This window comes from Helianthus annuus, chromosome 9 (genome assembly GCF_002127325.2).
Source record: "Helianthus annuus cultivar XRQ/B chromosome 9, HanXRQr2.0-SUNRISE, whole genome shotgun sequence".
NCBI lineage: Eukaryota > Viridiplantae > Streptophyta > Magnoliopsida > Asterales > Asteraceae > Helianthus > Helianthus annuus.
Window position 1 is genome coordinate 119,716,433 of NC_035441.2, and position 20,037 is coordinate 119,736,469.

Sequence of the window (20,037 nt, forward strand, 5' to 3'; positions counted from 1 at the left end):
GCTTCTTTGAACATTTGTCGGTCTTCAAACATCTGCGAATCTACGAAGCATTATCTCATTGGAATGTAACGATTAGGTAAAATTGTAATTTCATTTTAATTCTAGTTTTCATTTGATAATTTCATTCTATAATTAACTAACCACATCAACAATAAAAATGTGAGCAGTGGATGATTTTTGGAAAACTAATGATTATCAATATCAGTGGATGTCAACAATATAAAATGTGAGTCGTGAATATTTTATAACTATCAGTGGATAGCTAACAGTGATTGAAACACAGATGTTTGGTTAATCAGTGGTCAACATGAAGAATGAAGAAACAGAGGTTGAACATCAAACCAATCCTTGACAATATTAAACCTCTGTTAACTTACCAAACAGATGTTCAGACACAATTCAACATCAACATAATCTAAATCTTACTCAAACACTAAATAATAAGTAAAAATAAAACACAACTTAGATTCATAAAATAAACTTTATTCATTTATTCATGACCTTAAAACTAAAAGTCCAATAATTACATCACATACTGAACAATATTAAAGTTCAAATCTAAGAATAACTGATGTGCGTAAAATGTAACATAAAAATTACATCAAATAAGGCATAAAAGTAACCCTTTTTAGTACTAATGTTGGAAAAAGTGTGTTTTTGTCTTCCTTTTGAATTTACAGGGTCAAATGAGCTTAAATGAACAAAAGGAACAAATATACAGCCAAACCCAACATAAATACAAAGAAAAGGAAGAAACGTGGCATGCCCGACCCCTCGACAACATCTCCCAAAGCAAAAAAACAAGAAGAAAGCTGTGCCCAGCTGAACACGGGGCGTGTCCAGCGGCCACGGGGCCGTGTCCAGGTTCTGCAGAAAAGACAAAGCTATAAAAGCTTCTATTCCCGACACGGGGGCGTGCCCAGCTCAACACGGGGCCGTGGTCAACGCTAAGATTCACATAATCTTGCAAATCTTGATTGTACAGATACGCTTCTCCACACGGGGCCGTGCCCAGCGGACACGGGGGCGTGTGGAGCTAATAAAGACAAATTGTAATTAGTGAAGAAAGAGAAAAAAGGTGGACACGGGGCCGTGTCCAGGCTTCTGTGCAGGCTATAAATAGGGGTGCTTGGTTCACTTCAAAGGCATCCCTTGGCACACCATCCCTCTCACACTTCACCCACCACCCACCACCATCACAACACCATCATCCACCGCCATCATCCATTGTCCATCATAGAGTGTGTGAGTCGTCTCGGGATCCAAGATTGATCGTAAGAGTTCTTGACAATCAAAGGCTATGTTTGCCTAAGTCTCTTACATCACTTGGTGAAGACAAGTGTTTAATGTAATACTTTTTATTTTTAATCTTTTCGCACTTTTTATTTGGTTATGTATTAATGACTTTAATAACTAGTTTCTTATGGGTGATTCTTCCTTATCGTTTGTCCATGGTGTCTTGGCATTATTTTACTGTCTATATAAAATAAAAGATTTTCACCATTCATATCTCCACGGTCTATATGGAGATATGTTGGCTACCTAGTCGGGGGTTAAGGGAACGGTTTAGTAAGAGTCTTGTCATTGTTCAGTGTATAGATCCTGCAAAGGACCTGGGTCAAATTTAGTAGGACTTCCTTCAATACCCACCGGTATTGGATGGCGGGGTCCAAACTCTTTGATCCCCTCATAAGTAAGCTACTATTAAAAATTTAACCCGGCAACTTAGGACTGTATCCCTGCTGACTCAGACTACTTAGCCGAGGGTAACGTCACCTTCAAAAGAGGGGCCTACCACATTATGCATTAACAACTTAATTAATTATCTTTCAATAATCCGACCCTTTAGGATTGTATCCTTGCTGACTCAAACTACTGGGTTGAGGGTAACGTCACCTTCAAAAGAGGGGCATACTACAATAACAAAGATAATCTCTTAAAAAGTGCAAAAGTGCGGAAATAATCAAAGGTTACACTACACATGAGTCATATCCAAGTGATTCATCTTGTCTATCTGTTTTTACTTTTATTTTATTTTTCAGCATTTTAGTTAGTTTTATTTTTCTAGTTTGAAAACCTTTTTCTAACTTTTGATTTGATTAGAGCTTGAGGATAAACCGGTACTAAAAGCTCTTGTGTCCTTGGACGACCTCGATATCTTACCAACACTATACTACGTCCACGATGGGTGCACTTGCCCATATGTGTGTTTAGTGTTAGTAAATATCGTGTTTTATAAATTTAAAACTTGGCTAAAAAGTGTAAAAGGGCTTTTATATATATATATATATATATATATATATATATATATATATATATATATATATATATATATATATATATATATAAACCTATAACCCCACACACACATCAAGTTTTTGGCGCCGCTTCCGGGGACACAAGGATTTTAAGAAAGTTTAAAATCGATGGCCTAATAAGTTTTTCAAAACCTTTTTAAAATCGCGCGCATTTTTACGTTTTTTTAGTAGTTTTTGCATTACAGTAGACTGAACACGGGGCCGTGTTCACTGAACACGGGGCCGTGCTGCATAATTTTTTACAAACTCCCAGATACAGAGTCTGAACACGGGGCCGTGCTCGCTGAAGACGCCCCTGTGCTGCACAAAACCAGTTACATTTTCTAAAATTCCCAGATACAGAACCTAAACACGGGGCCGTGCTCACTGAACACGGGGCCGTGCTCAGCCTCTGTTTCTGTTTTTATTTTTGTTTTCTGGTCCCGAGACTCTGTTGTGGTCTGCTGAGTGATTCTTATGGATCAATACTAAGGGGATTACAACTACCACTATGAGGAGGATGATTATAAAGAAGAGTATTGTACCATTTGTGGTAATCCTCATTCGGTACAATATTGTGACCTCTTTGAACCATCTCCTTCGTACACATACTATGAGGAACCTAGGTACGAGCCAACCACTTCATATACATACTATGAAGAGCCGAGGTATGAACCTTCTCCTTCATATACGTACTACGAAGAACCAAAGTATGGACCTTCTCCCTCATACTCATATCTTGATGAACCAAGGTATGAGCCTTCTTACTCATACTTTGAGGAGCCAAGTTATGAGCCTTCACCTTCATATACTTACTATGAGGAACCATGGCGTGAACAACCCACCTCATATGAGTATTATGAAGAACCAAGTTACGATCCTTATCCATCATATACTTACAATGAGGAACAATGGTATGAACCATCTACCTCACATGAGTACTATGAGGAACCAAGGATCGAACTTCCGAATTCAAGCTTTGATAATACTTATTCAACTCACTTTGACGAACCACCAACTATCTCACCCGTAGCCGAAAAGATAATAGAACACCTTAAACTATCGAGCGCTATATAAAAGAAGCCCGCGCAAGGGAAGAATTAACTCGTAATAAAGAAGAGATAGTTGAAGAGGTAAAAATGGAAGAACAAATACGTGAAAAACCGACACATGAGTTAAACAACGAAAAAGGTGAGTTCGATAACGTTCAAATTCAAGAAGAGTATAATTTTAAAGAAATTAATCTCTTGTCACCTTTTTTCGAAAATCATTGTTTAGTACCCACTCATGCTAAGTTTTTAAAAGAGTTAAACACTAACACTAACATTTTTTAAACGGTAAGCATTAAGTTAACAAATGATCAAACTACGCTAATAAAAGAAGATCCATTTGAAATTAACATTACACCGGTTCCATGTTTCTTTCAAAATTCCTTTATTAGTAATATTACAATTGATAAAGATCTTTGTGTTAATATAATGCCAAACTACATTTTCGAAAAATTAAGTATTAGTGATTTTTCTCCACTTCAAATACCCATTTTTCTATCTAATCGGAAAGTAATAAAATCAATAGGAGTAGTTGAAGATGCGTTAGTCCAAATAAATCAAACGGTAGTCCCAACCGATTTTGTCATCCTTGATGACGCCCCACTTGTGTTGGGACGACCTTTTGTAAAAACCCACGAAGCTTTGAAAAATCGGAAGTACAACAACCTACATATTCAATTAGGGGCATTTAAAAATGTGTCGATCTTGAACAATCAATGAAATATCCAATCGGAAATGACGACCCCCTAATTGAAGATGAGCTAGAACCACCCGATAAGGTGGGTCTAGCCAAGGACCCTTATAAAGGTGGCACACCACAGAGGCATTCCGCGGAACTATCCTTAGTTTTAGTTTAGATTAACTTTTATGTTTTCTAGTTTAGTTTTACTTTTCAGGAATAAAACACACTCGAAATGGTGGAGGTTACTAAGGGAAACTTGAACCCACACCCCATGCACAAAAACAGAGCCTCCCAACAATTTTTCTTTATTACAGCAAGTTCAGCACGGGGCCATGCTCACCCCAATACGCCCCGTGCCCGAGGTTTTGTAGAAAATGCCCAGTTCAGGTAACTGGACACGAGGCCATGCTCACTGAACACGCCCCCGTGCCCAGCCTTCTGTTTAAATTTGATACTGGTAGTCTGGACACAGGGCCGTGCTCAGCCCACACCACCCCGTGTTCAGCTACCGAGTAACATAAAATCTTGTTTTTAACCCACTTTTACACATTTCAATCAACCGAAAAACTTATTTTTGGGACACGTTGAGGACAATGTGTAATTTAAGTGTGGGGGGATGCTAAAACCTTGAATTTTGCAAGTCCTAATTACAAGCCTTACACAAAACTCTATTGGAACCGCTAAACACCCCAATTTTTTAAAAAAAAAACTTTTCATTTTTTACTTGTCTTGGTTTAATTTGGGAATAACAAGTTCTAAAAAAGTTATATTTTTACAAATTTACAACCGATAGCGTCGTGATAAAAAGAACCAACATAAGAAAATTATGAAACGACATGACAAATCTAGTTAAAATTTGATTATATATACTTGATCACATAAAAACCCATTCCCACAAAAAGTGAGTTTTGAGCCTTCATTGAGCATACAAATACACATCTTTAAGCTAAATGCTCATTTTTCGTTTCTTGTGTGAATAGCCGCTTGGTTTCTTACAACTCTAGAACTTGCCACGACGATTCATTCCCGGTCCTTACCAACTTAAACCCGAGTAAGTAAATGATGGGGGCATTAGGACTAACCTTTTTATTTCTACACCATTATTTTTTTTACCACCTACCCAAAATCCTCCTAGTTAACCCCTTTGAGCCTAAACCTTTTCATTTCTTAACCCAAAACAAACGCCCTTTACCCACCAAAAACCTTTTTTCATTTTAAACCCTTTATTTTAGTAACAAAGCTCGGTTTTTCTTATGACTTCCTTATAAAAAAAATGATGATGATGAAGCCAAAAGAAATAAACAAACAAGTTTATCAAAAAGAACTTTGTTTGAAAAAGAAAAAAATGCTTCATCAAAATAAAAAGTTATGAAAAATAAAAAGTCTTACAAAAACCGATGCTTTTTACGCCTTTCGCCCTTTTACTAACCACTAACCCAACCACCTACCTTTAACCCAAGCCTAACCCTTCACCCCAAAAGTCCTCTTGATATTTACAAAGGTATATAGTTAAAAAGGAGGATGATTGATTGCTTGGCAAGCTTATGGTAGAAGTAAGTTCCATGCCGCTCTCGAGTGTTTCACAAAAATACATCTTCGGCCGAGTGTTGAGTGATCTCCCGTGAGGTATGTGAACTTGTATATAAATGGAATTTTAAAAAGGCATGTTATGCCCTAATAAGTAATTCATCTTATGTAATGTTTTGAATAAATCATGACGAATAGGATTGTAAATAACATAAAAATAAAACCTAATAAAATCTTGGAATCCCGACACTCTATGACAAGCCCAAAAACCTTCTCTTCTACCCATTCCATTTGGGAGTGAAAGCCACATTATAAAGAGTTTTGCTTGAGGACAAGCAAAGATTCAAGTGTGGGGGTATTTGATGTGCGTAAAATGCAACATATAAATTACATCAAATAAGGCATAAAACTAACCCTTTTTAGTACTAATGTTGGAAAAAGTGTGTTTTTGTCTTCCTTTTAAATTTACAGGGTCAAATGAGCTTAAACGAACAAAAGGAACAAATATACAGCCAAAACCAACATAAATACAAAGAAAAGGAAGAAACGTGGCATGCCCGACCCCTCGACAACGTCTCCCAAAGCAAAAAACAAGAAGAAAGCTGAACACGGGGCGTGTCCAGCGGACATGGGGCCGTGTCCAGGCTTCTGCAGAAAAGACAAAGCTATAGAAGCTTCTATTCCCGACACGGGGGCGTGCCTAGCTCAACACGAGGCCGTGGTCAGCGCTAAGATTCGTAGAATCTTGCAAATCTTGATAGTACAGATACGCTTCTGCACACGGGGTTGTGCCCAGCGGACACGGGGGCGTGTGGAGCTAATAAAGACAAATTGTAATTAATGAAGAAAGAGAAAAAAGGTGGACACGGGGCCGTGTCCAGGCTTCTGTGCAGGCTATAAATAGGGGTGCTTGGTTCACTTCAAAGGCATCCCTTGGCACACCACCTCTCTCACATTTCACCCACCACCCACCACCATCACAACACCATCATCCACCGCCATCATCCATTGTCCATCATAGAGTGTGTGAGTCGTCTCGGGATCCAAGATTGATCGTAAGAGTTCTTGACAATCAAAGGCCATGTTTGCCTAAGTCTCTTACATCACTTGGTGAAGACAAGTGTTTAGTGTAATACTTTTTATTTTTAATCTTTTCACACTTTTTATTTGATTATGTATTAATGACTTTAATAACTAGTTTCTTATGTTGAAGGTGATTCTTCCTTATCGTTTGTCCGTGGTGTCTTGGCATTATTTTACTGTCTATATAAAATAAAAGATTTTCACCATTCATATCTCCACGGTCTATATGGAGATATGTTGGCTACCTGGTCAGGGGTTAAGGGAACGGTTTGGTAAGAGTCTTGCCATTGTTCAGTGTATAGATCCTGCAAAGGACCTGGGTCAAATTTAGTAGGACCTCCTTCAATACCCACCGGTATTGGATGGCTGGGATCCAAACTCTTTGATCCCCTTATAAGTAAGCTACTATTAAAACTTTAACCCGGCTACTTAGGACTGTATCCCTGCTGACTCAGACTACTTAGCCGAGGGTAACGTCACCTTCAAAAGAGGGGCCTACCACATTATGCATTAATAACTTAATTAATTATCTTTCAATAATCCGACCCTTTAGGATTGTATCTTTACTGACTCAAACTACTGGGTTGAGGGTAACGTCACCTTCAAAAGAGGGGCCTACTACAATAACTAAGATAATCTCTTAAAAAGTGCAAAAGTGCGGAAATAATTAAAGGTTACACTACACATAAGTCGGATCCAAGTGATTCATCTTGTCTATCTGTTTTTACTTTTATTTTATTTTTCAGCATTTTAGTTAGTTTTATTTTTCTAGTTTAAAAACCTTTTTCTAACTTTTGATTTGATTAGACGTTGAGGATAAACCGGTACTAAAAGCTCTTGTGTCCTTGGACGACCTCGGTATCTTACCAACACTATACTACATCCACGATGGGTGCACTTGCCCATATGTGTGTTTAGTGTTAGTAAATATCGTGTTTTATAAATTTCAAACTTGGCTAAAAATTGTAAAAGGGCTTATATATATAAAAACCTATAACACCACACACACATCAATAACAGTAAGAATTAAGAAAGTTTAGTTTCAGCTCCATCGATTGCTGAACTTCTCGATGTATGTCCTTCAGCATCGCCAAGAACTGGACGTCTCTATCACCGCACTCTATATTACTGACAACACAAATAAGAAACAAGCCTAAAATGCAAAGGTCTCTTCTCAACTGTTGTAGCACATCTGAGTTTTCACGATATTAGAGGAATCTATACTTTCTATAAAAGGAGAAAATCTTCCTGACGCAAGAAAACCTAACTTTCGATTTAACAAAAATACATATCGTCTGTTGAAGCTGCAACTTTTCACGATAGAAGATACATATCGTCCGTTCAAGCTGCAACTCTCACATCAAAGAAGGTAGCACATGCAACTTTTCACGATGTTGCAACAATGATACTGCCGCATCGATATTCAAACGTTGATGTGGGATGCGAATTTTCATTGAAACGACGATGTTGGAACAATTATACTAGAACGATAACATGTAAACATAAACAACAAACATTCGAACAAAGAAGTGTAATCGGAGATTAGCGGCTGAATCACGAGAAAGATGCATTTGAGAGAGAGAGATACGCTCACATATATGAGCGAGCGAGATTTGAATGTGACACCAGATAATTATATCTTAGTTATAGGATTAGAATATATGGTTTGAATTTTGAATTTCAAAATTACTGATATTATTAGTAATTACTGATCTGATTTGAAAGCAATTGTCATAATGTTTATTGGGAACTGAAAGGTAAGTAGTGTAGATCCTTATTTCCAGCTTTATTAAACTAAAAAAATATTAGAAATGAAATGCAAAGTAGGAAAAAAAGAGAGAGAACGTTAATTTTAAATTACCATTTTGCATATTTTGAATTTCAAAATTACTGATATTATCAGTAATTACTGATCTGATTTGAAAGCAATTGTCATGATGACTTTTCTAATTTTTATTTTAACTTTAGTTAAGAGATAATAACCGTCAGTTTGAAATTCACATTTTGCATATTTTAAATGTCCAAAGCTCAAGAAATTGACATTAATTACTGATTTGATTTGCAACAAATAGTCATCAAGAATTTTTTTTATTTTTTAATTTAACTTTAAATTTTATCACGAAAACAATGTTGGAGGAACTCTTATCTCATTGGAATGTAACGATTAGGTAAAATGGTAATTTCATTGTAATTCTAGTTTTTATTTGATAATTTCAATTTATCACTAATTAACACCGCTGATGGTCAATATCAATGGATGTCAACAATAAAAAAGTGAGCAGTGGCTATTTTTTCCTATCAGTGGATACCAATCGGTTTTTTAAACACTGATGTTTGGTCAGTCAGTGGTCAACACGAAGATTGAAGAAACAGAGTTTGTATTTCAGCAGTGGATAACTTTTAACAATCAAATGTTTCAACCAACACAGTGGTTGTAACAGGCTTTTAAACAGATGTTGGGGCTTAAACAGATGTTTCGCCTTATATATCAGTTGTCTGGACTTAAACAGAAGTTTGACCTTAAACACATGTTGTGACAACTGTCAAATTTGCATGCATCCGTACGTTTGATTAATATTGATTTATGCTTAATGATTGTGCTTAATTTCAATTAATGGCTTAAACTGCTTTCTGATTTTTGTTACACACATACATATGCATCACATTTCATACTGTCACTACATTCATTACATACAAACTTTAGTGACATATTTGATGCACAAAGCACAATTAGCACAATGAGCGGATAACCCCGAAACATGCTGACAATGCCAACACATAGACATACAGTATTTGGAGGCCCAGTATGAGCCAGAGACGGGGTACCACACTAGTAGGGAGTGTAGGGAAGTGAGGACCATAAAACTGCGTCACTAGGTGATAGTTAAAGTGCCGGGAAGTGCCTAAAACACACTTTAAGTGCGGAATTCTACATTTTCAGCAAAAATTCAGCATTTAATATGATAGTAATGTGCCAAAATATGCCAGAATGGTCCTATATGCTTTCCTAAGTGCCGGGAATTAATTGTGACACAAAAAGGTTTATAAAAGACACTTTACGGAATAATTAAGCACTTTAACGGAACATTATCTAGCCGAACAACCGGACACTACCCGAAACATCAAAATTATACTAGAAGCATTGTTTTAATGTTTCCAATCTAGTTATGATCCCCGAACATCATAACACCCCATACAAAATATCTAGTAACTAATACATGTAACAAGCATTTGAAATTAAACTAAATGGTAACTATATAGTTAGAAGCTAAGCTAGACCCCCCCCACCTATGTAATCGGCCCAAGTGGCCCCCACATAAAGATTTCATAAGACTATTTTATTGGATCATGTCTCCTAGTGAGTAGCATATTATCCAAGAGTTAAAGTGCTAAGATGGTTTATAAAAGGATATGTTGGATCATGAACTCATTATCACACCTACTAAAACACACACAAAATTCTCCTCTCTTCCCCATGCTCGCGGCCGACCCTTAACCACCATACAACCACCATCATTCAAGCTTCTTCAACCAATCTAAGGGCATCCAAGGGTGTTAGAGATCATACAAACAAGCTTGGTGTGTTCGGAAGCTCAAGGACCTCTCTCATCTTCTTTTAACCACCACTTTTCTACACTTGAACTCCCTTAGCCTTGAGCTAGTGGTAAGAACTTAGATCCTTGCATTTTACATGTTGTTTAAGTGGTTAATGATGTTTAATGACCAAAAAGAGAAAAACTCTAAAGAACCATAAACAAAGTCTTGAACAACAACTAACTTTGTGATGAAGAAGTATTAAAATGGTTAAGAAATCATGATATTCTTGTGTGATGATGCTTGTTGATTATTGTTTGCTAGTAGAAATGATATGGATCATCATATGGTCTTGCTAGATCATGATTAAAAACATGAACTAGCAAGATGAGAAAGATGAAATGTTGTAGGATGATGGAATCATCCACACATAAACTATGAACTTGAATAAATGAGTATTTTCTTGAAAAATAAAGATCAAAGTAAGTTATAATCTTGTAGATCTAAAGATCCATGAGTGGTTTTTCGAAAGAACCAAGTGAAAAGTATGAGTTTTGTTAAAAACTTGGATCTTACATAAACTTAACACATTTTCGGTGGATAAACAAGTGTAGAAACATTTGTGTAATAAGAAAATTTCACAAAGAAATATTTTTAGAAAATATGAGTAGAAGTTGTGAACATTCAAACTCTTTAAAAATGAAGTTTTAAAGGGACTAATTACATTTTTAAAGATAACAAGACTTACAAAGTATGCTAGTAAGTTACTACATACTTTTATAAATTTTCAAGTTCATAAGTTTAGAGTTTATGCCTGCTTTTGACAAATTTTGGTAAATAGAGATTGTATGTTGTTGATTGAGAATTGTGTGAATGAATTTTTGAAAAGAAAATGATATGCTAGTAAGCATGGACGCCTCCATTTACAAAGGAAACTCTGGCGAAATTTTCTAAAATTTCAACACTTAGAAAATATTTTTTCTAACAAATGTTACAAATATATTTTAACCTTGTTTTCAAAATAAACTTCGCCCTAGTTGTTGTCACAAAAATACAAGGTATCGGAGGTTGATTTTCGTAAATAAAATTTGATAAATATATATTTAGAATATATATTTTATACTAAGACACTTGTGTGATTATTTGTATATTTTGTGAACTAGTTATATTATTTTAGGGTAAAATAATATAACTTACAAAATACCATGGAAATTACAACTCCAAAATAATACCAAAAAAATATCACAAGGAATAAATATTTAAGTTACACACATAATATTGTGAAACCAAACACAAAAACGTGACTTACGAAATATTTCGGGATATACCATTACACTATATTTTTGGTAAATCTTATTTTGGAAATGAAAGAAGTGAAAATATGATTTCGTAAATATTACCAAGTATATCATATTTTTTTGACAACGAGCAAATATATTATTTTTGGGAGTTAAAAATATATTTTCCTAGTATATTTAGAAGATATATAATTTTTGAGAAAAATATATATTTTCTGGGACAATACATGATTGAACAAAATAAGTTTATATATATTTAAGTGAGACTTGAAATATATGGTTTTGGAAATATATATTGGGAATATATTAACATATTTTTATTTGGAACAATACACCGGAATACGACGCCATTACTTGGCAAGATATACAAATACAAATACGAAAATACATGTATGAGATACCCCCACCCTTGGGAAGGAAATACGAAGTTAAAATACTTGAGAAGTATTAATACAGAGATACTGCATAAACAATTATTCCAAAACTAAATATAATTATTGTAACTTGGAATAATATCAGAAACGTAACTCAAAAACATAAATACTAAGACAAAGCACGACCCGTTCGTCTAATAGACGTTAGTACACTGTAGGTAGTCGTGTTGGCTGAAGAGACTTGGGTTACACATACTGAAGACGCAATACAATGAGTTCATGTCCCCCTTTTCTCTTTACTGTTTTCAGTTTTATACTTCGGGGGTGAAATACATGTTACAACTATTACAGACATTTTATACATGGTATGATTAGCTTAGGGAGGGTTTTACTACTAGAACATGTGAATGAGTAGGGCGATTAAGGCCATCAATCCTCGTTGTAGGACCGAGGGGCATGAGTGATAGATCTATTTGGGTGTAGCGAGCCCCACCCCTGAGTCCGCTGAGTGGACCATGTGGTGACTATGTCTTCCAGCCGAAGCCCGGTGCGAAATCTGCTAGGTTTGAGTCTTCCTGCATCACTTCACACATATCAATGGCCTTGCAAACCATTGGTGATCTCTTTTTCCTTATTGCTACATATCAGGGACTTACATACATACTTACAACATTTTCAAAGGTTTATACATACACACAAACGAACACATGAACTCGCTCAACTTTTGTTGATGTTTTTCAAACCACATGTATTTCAGGAAATTTTAATGGATCTGGCGGGCGTTGGAAGTTTTCATGCTGCCTTAAGAATAAAGATGTCATCCATGGTCTTTGAGTTTGGACGGTGTGTCTTAATCCTGGACGAGACATGTCTTCCAAACCTTGGAATTATTCAATATCTTTTGACAAGTCCTTAATGAACTCAAAAACAATTTGTATGATTTATAAAACTTGAATTTGGTGTCTACGTTTTAAAACAATGTTGTTATGTTTTGAACTTATTTAATGGATGACAAACCTATGGTTTTATCATATAGTTGATGTTATGATTGAATGCAATGATATTAAGAAAGTCACACCACAATCACGCTTCCGCAAAAGTCAGGGTGTGACACATGTTTGGCCATAAACAGAAGTTTGGCCATAAACAGATGTTTGGCCTTAAACAAATGTTCGAGCTTAAACAAATGTTTGCCCATAAACATTTGTTTGCAAAAAAAGACCAATTTCAAGAATACTATACCCAAACAATCAAAATGAGGAGCTTAATAAACACAAAGACTGTTATAGCAAATAACCTCTGCTGATAAAACAACCTCTACTGCTGAATATGAATACAAAAGCATCATAAAGCTAACATCTGCTGTTGAAACAAAGGTCTACAAAACATAACATCTGCTGATCATTCCACAGTATAAATTGCAAACATCTGTTGTAACAAAATCTAAACACCGATACACTAAACACTGTTACATAAGAAAAACTGATACATAAATACTGATGTTGAATCTGGTGTAGATACTGAACCACTGCTGTTACTGAGCAGTGGTTTTCCTTTGGTTGATCAGGCCTTAGGTACATAAGTGCCTGTCTTTAACAGCTTTGTCTTCAACAGTGTCCGTCTATTCAATTGAGAGAAATCATTACATTACATCCTTGTTGAAAACAGAATCAATATATTTAGGGAAAATGGGATTGAAAGATGTTAACCCAACAGTGGAGGATCTCATTCGACAGCTCCGATAAATTCAATGGTATTCTCAAACAATGCTTCATAGATTTTTGAAGACTGACAAAGACCAACAAATGTCCACAGTGATACTTCTTTAGACATTTTTCGGTCTTCAAAAATCTAGTAAACATTATTTGAGAAAACAATTGAATTTATCAGAGATGTAGAATGAGATCCTCAACTGTTGGGTTATCATCTTTCAACCCCATTTTCCGTAAATATATCAATTCTGATTTTCAGACCTCCCAAAGCCACCTATCAGCCTCCAAAGAGATCGAGACAGCTTGAAGCATAAGCTGGACTTGCTGTCATTCCACCAGTTGAGTATTTAATCCCAATATATACCAACTGAAAATCAATCTACTCGTAATCACATGGTACACCAATGCAAGCATCTGAATAAACAATAAACAATAACAAATCAAAGACAAAATCAAAACTACAAACATATCAAACAAATTTCATAGAATCATGATTTATTTTAAACACAAACAAACATTACCTCTTCATCAATAAAGTTGAGATCCATTTTATAACCTTGATCACATTCGGAAGCTCGGCCAACGAACTCAAGACTTCAATACCAAATAACCAATCCAGCAAGATCTACCTGAAGAACATTTAGCATCCAAACTTTCAGTTCATGATAAAAAGAAAAAAAATCAAAAAATATCTATTTTAAACAACCGTTCGTCTGCATAATATTCAAATCGATATTAACCATGATGAATAAACAGACATCACCAGGTTTTCTAATTTGCATTGGGATTTCTCCTTTTACAAACATATCAAAATCAATCTACTCGTAATCACATGGTACACCAATGCAAGCATTTGAATAAACAATAACAAATAAAAGACAAAATCAAAAGCTACAAACATATCAATCAAATTTCATAGAATCATGATTTATTTTAAACACAAACAGACATTACCTCATCATCAATAAAGTTGAGATCCATTTTATAACCTTGATCACATTCGGAAGCTCGGCCAACGAACTCAAGACTTTAACACCAAATAAGAAATCCAGCAAGATCCACCTGAAGAACATTTAGCATACAAACCTTCAGTTTGTGATAAAAAGAAAAAATAAAAAAATATCTATTTTTAAACTACCATTCAAATCGATGTTAAATGCAACGCCTCTGTCGTCTTCATCCTCTTCTCTATATCTACAGTTTTAGAGATAGAGAGTTGAGAGAGTAGACAGAGAGATTGAAATGGGTTTTTGAAATTATGATCGAGTTTGGATTTGGGTTTGAATTTATATTTGAGAGAGAGAAGAATTGAATCTCTGATGACATTAAATGCAACTTACATATCCCTATGAAGTTTTAAATTTCAAATTATCCTCCCATTTTAATGAGACATCAGTGGTTTGAAATTTCAATGAACATCAATGGTTTCATAATTGAATGTGGGCCAGACCTTTGAAATTGAAAAGTGGGGCGGTGGTTTGGATCGCAGATCTGTGAATTATGATGTCACTATGCTTCCTCTATGGCTGCCACCTCATCGTGGATGACATAAGAAAAGCCTTGTTGGACATGCTCTCAAGCTGACACATCAGCTTTTTTATGTCACTTGAATTTCTCCTTTTATAGAAAGTATAGATAAATTATTATTATTATTACTATATATTAATAAAGGAAATGAAATGAATAGTGATTTTATATTATAATAATATATAGTTTTTTAATACTAATAATAGTTATTTTCTTTACTTTTTAACTTTAATATTTTTTTTCATATCAGGTGTTGGGATAAGTTTGGTGTCAACCGGTATCGATTACTATATATTAATAAAGGAAATGAAATGAATAGTGATTTTAATATTATAATAATATATAGTTTTTTAATACTAATAATAGTTATTTTCTTTACTTTTTAACTTTAATCTTTTTTTTTTCATATCAGGGGTTGGGATAAGCTTGGTGTCAACCGATATCGAACCAGTATTGGTCTCAAAAATACCGGGACGGTCCTGTTCGGTATTAGTACATAAAGGTAAAATCCGACACTAATACAAAAAGTGTCAAAAGTTGGTGCCCTTTTGGTTCATTAATTCAGTGCTGCTACGCGGTACCATTTGCTCATCCCTGATCACGGTTATCGTACGAACAACGGTATCGTACAACTTTTTTTTGTTGATTTTCTTTAACTTTTAATTTTTTTCTTTTTTTAGTTTCAGGGGTAGGGATGAGCTCGGTGCCAATCGATACAGAATCGGTACTGATACCGAAAATACCGGTTACAGTACCGGTATATGAAGGTAAAAAACGGTAGTGATCCGGTACCAGGAACGCCAAAAGTCGGAACCGAATTGGTACTTAAGATCTTTCGGTTCGGCAAATTTGGTACCGGTACCCAGAACAATTTGCTCATCTCTGACCACGGGTTTCATACGAACAACATCGTTACCATACAACTTTTTTTGTTAATTTTCTTTCGGTTATCTTTTAGTGTGTTTTTCTACATTTTCTTTTTATTCTTGTCAGCAGTTCCGTTCGCAACACGCTTGTAGTGATTTCAAAACACATGTAAACACAGACTAAATAACAAAAGAAATTCGCTGCAATGTAGCGAACTTCTTTAAACCTAGTTTGTTGTAAAACTTTTACCAACTTTAAAATTAATATATAAAATAAGGGAGAGGATTAAATAGGAAGTTTAATTTGGCTAGAAAGGATAGAAAGCAATAGGATTATGACATGTGGCAAAATTTAAAAATAAAGGGAAGGGTATTTTATTCATTTTTATCCAATCTTCTTCATTCTTCTCTTCCTGTAACTTCAAAACACATCATCTTCAACATTTTCTTCACTTTCTATCTCAATAATCACTATCCACTACATTATAGTGCGATTTTCGTCACCAGTCAATGATTCAAACATCCAATCAATGTGTCTTCAACTTTTTGAAGAAACCCAGTTTAATTTCAAATCCAAATCGAGACTGATACTGAGACGAAAATGATACAAACCGATACGGATACTAAGTCAAAACACACATGACTAATATATAACAGAATCAGATATTATACATAATCAGAAGCATAATTAACTGGATACATGATCTGAAACAAAAACAGATGCGTACAAAACATATCAGACATATCAGAAAAGATACTAAACATAATCGGAAGCGTAACCCGATACATGATCGAAAACATAACCAGATGCATCCAAAACATACCAGACATATCAGAACAGATATTTAGCATATTTAGATACAGAAACACATACTGACTTACACGACAGATGTATATATCAACAAAATTAATCGTGTAACACAGAAGCACCCAAAGCAAGAAACAGAAACAGACTGATACACAGCTAGCTAGTCCATGCACCTATGAGACAGTGAGTGTGGCGTGCACCCATTATTCCATCTCCAGATAAACAAACTCAGACTCAGAGCTAAGATTGAGCTATACGCCTCTAGTGGCCAAGGTGCTACACAAGCACAAGCTAAAGACACCGTGAACTTTATTACGCACTGTCACGATAAGTGCCATGTCGTTGACGCCCAAACGACAAGCCAGGCATACTCGGGTGACAGAGTACAAATACTAAGGCCTTGTAAATAATCTACAGGCAACTAAATATAAAACTAATAGGAACATGCAACCAGGAATACAAGTCTGAGGTATGGCATGCTACAACACACTAATAAATAAGCAGACAAATACAATACTAACTCAGATGACGCATCACATATCAAACGAAATATAAGTATCAAACCATGGTAATCAGATTTTAAAACAAGGACAAAAATTCGTGCTAAAGAGTAACGAAAAATAAGATTTTACTACGATAACAAGATCCATGAATTCATACTCGTATAAGGAATTGGATATTATACTACGATGAAAAGAAAACAGAATCTGTATTGCAAAGTGACGGATATGATTAAGATAAATAACATGATGAGAAGACCAAAGAATCTGTACCTTAATTCAGCCATGCAAAAATAAAAGCAAAGACAAATCAAGGCGTCCATAACGAATGCGTGAACCTACACTTTAATTATATTGAATTAGATTTGCCCAACTTAGATTACAATGCCCAACTATTTGGTTGACTAGTGTACCGGCGACGGGGAGTTCGCTATCTTAAAAATATCAATTTATGATTTGAAATAAACTTATGATTGTGTAATTGGTGTTCAACTTACCCCGGTTTTCCGCCTTCAAGATTATATTGATTTTATTAGTTATCAATTTAATCAATTAAAGGATATATATATATATATATATATATTTAAACGAAAGCCATTTTTATAATAAATGCATATACGTACATGTTTGATGCTTTTTCTTTACTAAAGGGTTTCGCTAGAACAGAATAATATGAAGCATTTCATGGAAGCTACTCAATAATATACATACAAGGATATGGTGAATATTGATTTTGATAACCCTAAACTTCAAGAATTGTTTAATATAGTTAGGGTATATGTTTAGACAAATCTTATAACATTTAGCCTTTTCATAATAGTAACTATTATTATATACCTATTTGATTATTAGTGTATATTTGATATGGTTATATAATTCAGCTAATTAGAGTTAATTTGTCGTTAAGATTTGATCATTTTTTACGAGGTGCCTAAAGTACAACACAATAATACAATATTTAGATCTTTAAAGGGTACTAAAGTCGTTTAAAAACCGACATAATAAATCGGTATTTATTACTTTAGGGTTTTCTAATTTTAGAGGTATTACACAGGTACTTTAATCAGACTCTTAAATACATTAAAGACTGCATGAACAAGAAACAGGAGCAGCTCAAGCTGAAGGGACGTGACAAAGGGGAGCTGAGAGCAGACATTGAAGTCATCATCATTGATGAATGAGTTCAAGCAAGAACCTAGTACAAGGAAATGTACAAAGAATGCAACAAAATGATTGACTACAAGAAGAAGCTGAAAGATTGAGATCTTTACAAGATTAGCCAATGATTGGAAAACAATTTGTTTATATTACTTGTTTATTTTGAACAATGTTTTTGTCAATCTTTGAATTTCTGTAGTTTGAATTCACTTTATGTTTTTTGAGTATGGGTAGTTATTTTTCTTACAATACTTAAGGGGAAATTGTTAGGAAATTATTTGTAAGTGTTGAAGAAAAATATTATCAATCTGATCATATGCTGAAGATCAACAAAAGGAAAATACAAGATAACAGGACAAGAAAAGAAAGAAAGACACATCTTCAACAAAGATCAAAATCTGATCACAAGCAAAGAATGACGATCAGAAGAGACCAATCTGATGAGTCTGATGATAAATCTGGTATTTATTATCAGAATCTAGTAACATCTAATCATCAGAAATTCTGATGATCATTTCAACAGAATTCTGGTAAGAAGGCCATAAAAAATTCTGATGAGTCAACTTATCTAAGAGATAAGGCTCTCCCACATTTGTGAAGTAGCAAGTTGACCTCTATGGATTCAATGAATATGCCAAAAAGTTGCTTTATGCAGGATAAGTGCATGAATAAACAAATGTTTATTCATGACAAAGACTCTCTATAAATAAAGATGTCGCCACCGAACGAGAATGAGTTAAGCCAAACATTCAATACATACAACAAAAACTCCATTACCCTTCATTACAAAATTCTTTAAAGTATTCATTTATAATAGTCAATAACCTCACAATCACCTTGTAAATTTTGTTTTCCAAAGTGATACAAACTTGAAAATTCTGTAAGTTATGTTTCTTGAAAGTTTGATTTCCATCTCCGCACATTATTTTCATACTTGTTGAAATCTATTGCCAGATTTAGTCAAAGAGCATCATTATCTGGGATCAACACCCCACCTTGTCATATCCGGACCCATATACTATGCCAAACCGGACGACGTTAAGTCATCAGCTCCAACGGTTGGACATACCCTTTAAGTATTATATAGCCTGAGTTTTTAAAAAAAATTAACCATTCAACCTCTTCCTCGTACCCGCAAAGGTTTTATAATTACTTATTATAATAACTAATTTTCTATGTGTTTTCTTCTCATCTTACCACTTTTAAGATACAATATTTTTACAAAGTTTCGAGTATACCTATGGCTGTAAATGAACCAAATGAACACGAACAAGGCCATGTTTGTGGTCGTTAAGGAAATTAAGTTGTTCACGAACAATTCGTGAAAACTAGTCTCGAACACAAACGAACACAAGCAAATAAAAATGAACGCAAACGAACATTCTTGTAAATAAAAAATAAAAAGTTGTTATCCTTAAACACTAAATATAAGTAGTTAAATACAACCCTCAAATGCTAAATCAAAACACAAGAATAAAAAATAAAAAAATTGTTATCCTTAAACACTGGATATAAGTAGTTAAATACATCCCTCAAATGATAAATCAAAACACAAGAATAAAAAATAAAAAATTGTTATCCTTAAACACCGGATATAAGTAGTTAAATACAACCCTCAAATG